This window comes from Phalaenopsis equestris, unplaced genomic scaffold (genome assembly GCF_001263595.1).
Source record: "Phalaenopsis equestris unplaced genomic scaffold, ASM126359v1 Scaffold000425, whole genome shotgun sequence".
Classification (NCBI taxonomy): Eukaryota; Viridiplantae; Streptophyta; class Magnoliopsida; order Asparagales; family Orchidaceae; genus Phalaenopsis; species Phalaenopsis equestris.
This window is the reverse complement of record NW_018164866.1, coordinates 200,019-206,968: the sequence shown is the minus strand read 5'-3', so window position 1 is coordinate 206,968 and position 6,950 is coordinate 200,019. Positions and strand designations below refer to the sequence as shown.

The following is a 6,950-nucleotide window of genomic DNA, read 5'->3' as shown; positions in this document are numbered from 1 at the left end:
AACAGTAGAGATCAAAAATCACGTCATTTTGATGTTTATATTTTCCAAAATTAATTATATTAGTGATTTAGGGTTTAGGCAAATTAGGTTTATTTTGAATGACTTGACTCATGAGAAATTTTTTTAAAGGTTCTCTGGTTATCATAAACCTTCCAAAAATTTCTTGGATTTTTCTAAGCAATATGCTAATTATTATGATTAATTTATGCAAATAATATACACAAACTTGAAAAATATGGATCTCTGTCTAGAGGTCTAGTTTAGAGGTCTCCTCTGACTTTGAAAAAAATCAAGGAGTGTTACCCTTGATAGAAGCTACAACATGCCAAAAATAAGCTATGGTGATAAGTCTATATGCATGGAGAATTAAAAGACTCCTAACACTAATTCATTTTTTAAAAAAATAAAGTATGCATCAAATGGACACGGAATTTAATCCATATTGTTCTCTTTTGTTCACTAAGCAAGATGATATTTTTATTTTATTTTTGTGATTTTTCTACACCAACATATGAATTTTTGAAGTTAGGGTGTATTTTCTGAATTTTTTAATTCCCTATTTATCTATTAATTCCCTATTTATCTATTTTCCCTATTTATCTATTTAAACGTACGGTGCCACATCATCCTAGGCAGCTCTGAAGCTCCACTCGGCGCGCTCTCAATCGACGTTGTCATCCACTTCAGCGATGACTCGGCCCGCAGTTTATGTCCCGAAGCGTTGTTCGGCTTCATCTTGACCGTCCATCTGATACACGCTTGATCGAGCGACGCTCAGTCATCGTCCCCGATAGCCTAGCCCGAGAGCCGTCTATCTTCCAAGTTTGATATCTCCCTCATTTCTCAACCAAATTAAGTGATTTTTTTTTTTTAAATGCTATGCTCGTCTAGACTAGAGGATCCATACGGTTAAGATGCCATGAAATTAAGCTCAAGAAAATGGAGAATCAAAATAGGCTCGGGATGAGGAGTAGGCTCGGGATGAGGAATGAGGAGGTGTTCAATACCTTTGCTCTGAGAAAGTAAGGTTCAATCAGAGATGCTTGTCACGTTCGTTGGAGACCAAGGAGGCTAGGGATTGAGCCTCTTGCTGTGGTGTAAGGTCTAGGTATGAATTCGACCAAGCTCGATTTCAGGTGTTGATCAAAGTCTATGCTAGGGGCTCAGTGGAAGGGGGATTTGATAGGGTTTTGTCTTCTTTCAGTGTTGTGAATGTGTGGGTACAAGTAATTGAAGTTTGGTGGACTGTGGGAGTGTAATGAGCTCTGTCCTGGTTTTAGACAGAAATTTGAACTCAAAATTGGGCTTCCACAGTGAGAATCAGTGGGGGAAGATGGTTGGATTACACTGAGGAGTAATCTCAAAGAAGCTCTGTGAGTGATTTGGAAAGCTCTCTCTGAGAAAATTTCAGCACTACCTCCATGGTTACCTCCAATGGCCGTGGAGGTGAGCTTTTTATAAAAATGGGCTTGGGGTTGCTGTCATGGCCAATGTTTGGGTGCAATGTGATGCTTAGGTGGAGGGCAGAGGGGCTCTACAATTTAAAATGGGTGAGCTGGCCTCTAGGTTTGAATTAGGTGAAGTTTAAGAGGGGGTGGCCCTCAGTTTTGGCTTCTCCGACGACTAGGCCAACTAGCCATGGCAGGGGGAGGTGACTAGGAGCTTAGGGAACCCAAACGAATATGTCACAGCAATTAAATGAGTTGAGGTAAATATCCAAGGCTTAAGCAAATATGGAATCAAAATCCCTTGATTTAGGGGACCTTTGGTCCATGGCTTAGCTTAGGTGGTTTTATAAGGTTTAGCTTGGTCACTAGGGTCCAACTAATGGTTGTGGAGTCATTAAATTGGTGACTTTGGGGTGGTTAGGCTAATTTTAGTGCAAGGGTCCAATGTGGGTTCAAATGACCAAAGGTTTGGGATAAGCTAGCCATGTCAATTGACCCAATTGATTGATGCATTTGATGTAGATGATTGTAATGAACATTTTGGGTGAAGGATTGAAAGGATTTTGAGTTCAATTGAAGGGTCAATTTGAAAGAATTTGAAAATTGGTCATTTTGGGCATGTTGGGCTAGACTTGGGTCTAGATTGGGCTAACCTTGGGCTAAGTCCAAATTGATGGTTGAAAATGGTCAATAGGAACCTCATAAAAAGTTTTCAACATAAATTGGGTGTCAATTTTGGGGTCAAGGCATTGAATTTAATGAGACTTGGGGACATAGCCAATTTGGGGATTTTGGACTTAAGTTGAAATTAAATGAAATTGAGACTTCACCAAGGTCAATTGATGGTCAATTTTGATGTGTAGAAATGTTATAAAGAGTTTTCAATATAAACCATGGCCAATTGATAGGGCTATGGATTCAATTTGGTGAAATTAGGTCATGTGTCCAAAATTGGGGGTTTGACCTAAATCAAAAATTGGGCTCAAAGCATGGCCAATTGAGCTTGGATTTAGTTTATTTTGGTCACATTGAAGGTGAATTTGAGTTTGGGATTGAAATTTGGGGAGATTGGGATCAAATTGATGAACATTTGAGTTGAATTTGGGGACATTTGGGTCTTTAAAGACAAATTTGGGGGTCTTGGTCAAAGATCGTCAAATTGGCCAAAATGGGCCATGTGATAGAATGAAATTGGGAATATTTGGAATATTTTGGGATTTTTTGGAATTTTTGAAATTTTAGACCTAAGAGGGGCATTTTGGTAATTTGGCAATTTTTGTGATTTTGGGTAATTTGGGTGTTTTCAAAAGGTTTGAAATGATTTTTGAACAAGTTTGGGTATTTTGGATAAATTTGAAATTTTTTACCAAATTTAGGGTTTCAAGGGTACTTAGGTAATTTGGGGAAGTTTATGGGCAAAAGGTCAGACTAAGTATTTTGGGTAAAATTGGGGAACTAACCACCAAAAGTAAGTCATGGACCAATGGAAACCCCATTTGGATCCTCTATGTACTGGTCTTAGCTAAACTCTAGCCTAGGGCCAGTAGGTTTAGGGGATCAGGTTTAGGGGATCATCTACATGTTAGGGGATCATCTACATGAGTTTCTCAAAGGTTCAAGGGACCAAAGTCAGGAAATTTTGGGTTTATGGTAGTGAGTGATTGTGAGTGATGTGAGTGTCTTAGCTCTAGACCAACGCTCAGGGTCAACCCTAAGGTCCAGCGGTTTTATAGGAACTCTCCTTGAGCTCCCCCATAATGACCCCACCTATTAAGTACTAGAGGTTAGAACCAATATGTGAACCAATATGTGGAACTTCCAATATGTGGAACTTCAAGTTGAGTAAAGAAAAGTTTAGAATTTCTAATGGTGAGGGTGTCTTTTTCTAGTTCTCTAAGTGTAGTCAATAGGAAGTTCTATGGCTATACCTTAGGCTACTAAAGAGAAAGACTAGACTTCAACCAAACCAAAAGTGAGGTCAACAATGGACAACACATTGATTGCACTGCTCATTTTTCCTCTGATGTCTGTGTCTTTCAGGATCGTCGTTCAGGGAAGATGATTGGAACTACTGAGCGGGTAGGTTGGCTCTACTTCTTCCAAGAGAAAAACACGGAGAACGAGGACACTCCATCTAGTAGTTGTAGTTTATCTCAATTTGTTGAATATCCTTTTATGTTGTTACACTACCGTTTGAGTCATTCTAGTTTCCAGTATCTAAAATAATTGTATTTGTTAAAAAACCTTCTAATTTCAAATGTGAAACATGTCAGTTAGTTAAGCGTCATCATGTTTTTTATCTACCCTACAATTACACAGTTTCCGCTCCTTTCTCTCTTATTCACAATGACTTATGGGGACCATCTCACGCTCCTCGCTACAAAAAATGGTGGTTCATTGTTTTCATTGATGACCGCATTCAATTGACATAGGTCCATATTTTATAAGATAAATCTGAAGTTGTTGTCACTTTCAAAAATTTCCACACCTTCATTTTTACCCAATTCAAAACTCCTATGCAAGTCCTTATGCCTGACAATGGTTGTGAATTTTTTAACTCTCTATTAGGAGAATTCGTGGTAAGACATCTTCCATCATAGCTCGTGTACCGACGCTCCTCGGCAAAATGGGATAGCCGAGAGGAAAAACTAACATCTCCTCGACGTTACTCGCTCGATTATGTTTCACTCTAATGTCCCAAAACATTTCTGGAATGATGTCATTCTTACCGCCACTTATCTCATTAATAGAGCTCCCTAAAAAAATCCACAATCTTCATACCTCTTTAGCTGTCTTGAGATCATGCTTTCCTAACAATCGGGTCTACTCCACTTTAGATCCCAAACTTTTTTAATGCACATCTTTCGTTCGGAACACGGCCCCAACGCGGAGTAAATTTAATCCTAGATCTATGTTTTCGTTGAATACTTTGTCACTCAAAAGAAGGTATCGGTGCATTAATCCTACCACAAATAGGGTCTATGTCAGTGTTGATGTCTCCTTTTTTTGAAAGTATCCATACTTTCCTAACTCGGCTTCGAGTGAGAGGAAACTTGAGTTCTTGGATATTGTTTCTTATGCTTTCTCTGTGGATGTTCCCCCCACGTCACTTACCATCAAGGAACCATTTATTCCTTTGGTTCCAGTCACTTCTTCTACCACCAAAGTGCCCTCTGTCCATTTGGTACCACCAGCACATCCTCCTACTCTTTGTGTTTACACTCAATGCACTCGTTCTGATGCACCTACTCTAGATCTTGCTAACCCCTTGCTCGACCCTAAATCCCCTCCGAATGACATCTTCAGCACTACTCCTACTCCAAATGAGGAAGTTAGTTCTTCTAGTAAGATATGCAATCAGACAGACTCCCTCTATCCCATGACAAACTATGTCTCTCTTCGCAGATTATCACCAGCCTACAAATCATTTTCTACGGCCTTGACCAATCATCAGCTTCCATCTACTATTGAGGTTACCTTGCAAACCTAACATAGAAAGCTGTCTCCATGAAGGAGATGAATGCCCTTCAATGAAACCATAATTAGGACATCGTTAGTCTTCTTTCGGCAAGAAAGCAGTGTAATGTCGATGGATTTTTAGCATCAAGTTTAAATCTGATGGATCAATATCCTCTTTAAGAACCTTGAATTAATATCCTTCTTTGCATCATTAAGAATCATCTTGGGCTCTATCCTAACATTTATGTTTTGTAAAGTTTCAGAGGGGACTGATAGATCAAACCGCAACCTAATTCAAGGTTCTCCATTGCTTGAATGCTTTTGTTAGATGTTTCAATAGAAATCTCTGTAATATCAAGATAATTCTCATCAATTTGTTTTTTCTTTTCTTTTTTTTATGTAGGTACCCATTAGATTTAATTTGTATTGCACTAATTTTAAATTAAATTTAATATGCATAAAATCTTCCTAACTAAAATTTAATCTTAATATCCATAACTTATTTTTTTAATATTTTGTTAACTTTTGCAGCAAAATACTTGGTCTATAAGAGCCTAATGGTGTGCTCATTAAAAGAAAAGGAGATGGATTGAGCTCGCAATCAACAAGAAGGTTGTACCCTCATACACGCCAGTCAGTATAGGCCTCTAAATTTGTATTTAAAGTTCTATGTGTATATATTATGTGAATGATTTCTCTTTAAATTGTCACGTTATTATCTTAAAAAATTTTGATCTCTTAAATTTAGCGAAATCCTTTTCTTTTCTCTTATTTCAAGTCGTAGTTCTGTTACTGATATGGAGGATTCCGCAGTGACAGTTGTCTGCCGAGTCTAATTAACGAAATTCAATCAACGGAAGCCACGTGAAAATAAGAAAAATAAATAAAACTTCGCGCGCAATTCAACCAGAAACATAGCCCGATCAATTTCTCGCTGTTTTTATAAAACTATTTCGCACCCGATGGAGTCGATATTGTTTTATTGTCAGTTGAAGAAATATTTCACAACTTCGAACGCATGCAACTAGGGTTTTTGGAAGAAATATTTCTTTGCGTTTGTGTTTGTTTTTGATGGATTCTCTATTATACATATGGTATCTAAATAAATTATTTTTGTTCTATAACGCACTAATAACAAACTAATAATACAACAATAACACATTAATAACACATAATAACACATTAATAATACATAATAACACAATTATATACTCACTAGCCCGCGATATAACACACGGGGGATATTCTCTACGTGTTATATCGCGGGTTATAACGTCGCCCCACATGTTATACTGTCGCTCTATAACATTCCCCTAGCCTGCGGTATAACACTTGGGGAATATTCCCTGCGTGTTATACCGAGGGTTATAACGTCTCACCACATGTTATACAGTCGCCCTATAACACGTGGGCTGGCGTTATAACCCGCGGTATAACACTCAGAGAATATTCCCCACGTGTTATACCGCAGGTTATAACGCCTCACCACGTGTTATACAATCGCACTATAACACGTGGGGTGGCGTTATAACATGCGGTATAACACTCGGGCAATATTCCCAACGTGTTATAACGTGGACTAGGGAAGTGTATAGTTGTGTTGTTATGTATTATTAGTGTGTTATTATGTGTTATAATGTGTTATTACTGTGTTATTGGTATATTATTAATCTGTTATTAGTTTGTTATTAGTGTTTTATAGAACAAAAATAATTTATTTAGATGTAATAACTTATAATTAGTAATAATTTATATAAGAATAATAAAATTTAGGAGATATATAAAATGGAGAAGTCCTTCGAAACCAAACACAAAAACCCGAAGCAATATTTCTTCCAAAAACCCTAATTGCATGCGCCCGAAGCTGCGAAATATTTCTTCAGCTGGTAATAAAACAGTAGCGACTCCATCGGGTGCGAAATAATTTTATGAAAGCTTTTTGGAAATTAATCGGGTTGTATTTATTTTCTCTATTTTTCGCCTGTGAGACTGAAATTTCACGTGGTTTTTGATAATTGGACTCCGCAGGCAATTGTTCCTGCT

The 6,950-nt window shown here is 37.7% G+C and overlaps 1 protein-coding gene across 2 annotated transcripts in view; it reads left to right on the top strand.

Moving 5' to 3' along the window:
* Positions 1–5,620, top strand: part of LOC110027357 (serine/threonine-protein kinase STN8, chloroplastic) — a 26,249-nt gene extending 20,629 nt beyond the window's left edge. The window contains exon 5 of one of the 2 annotated variants that reach the window (XM_020728748.1): positions 5,439–5,620. The gene's annotated coding sequence lies outside the window, so the exon portion shown is untranslated. Of the gene's footprint in view, positions 1–5,164; positions 5,207–5,438 lie in introns of those variants that run through there. The other variant, XM_020728749.1, reaches the window with a different exon arrangement.
* Positions 5,621–6,950: the final 1,330 nt, after the last annotated feature.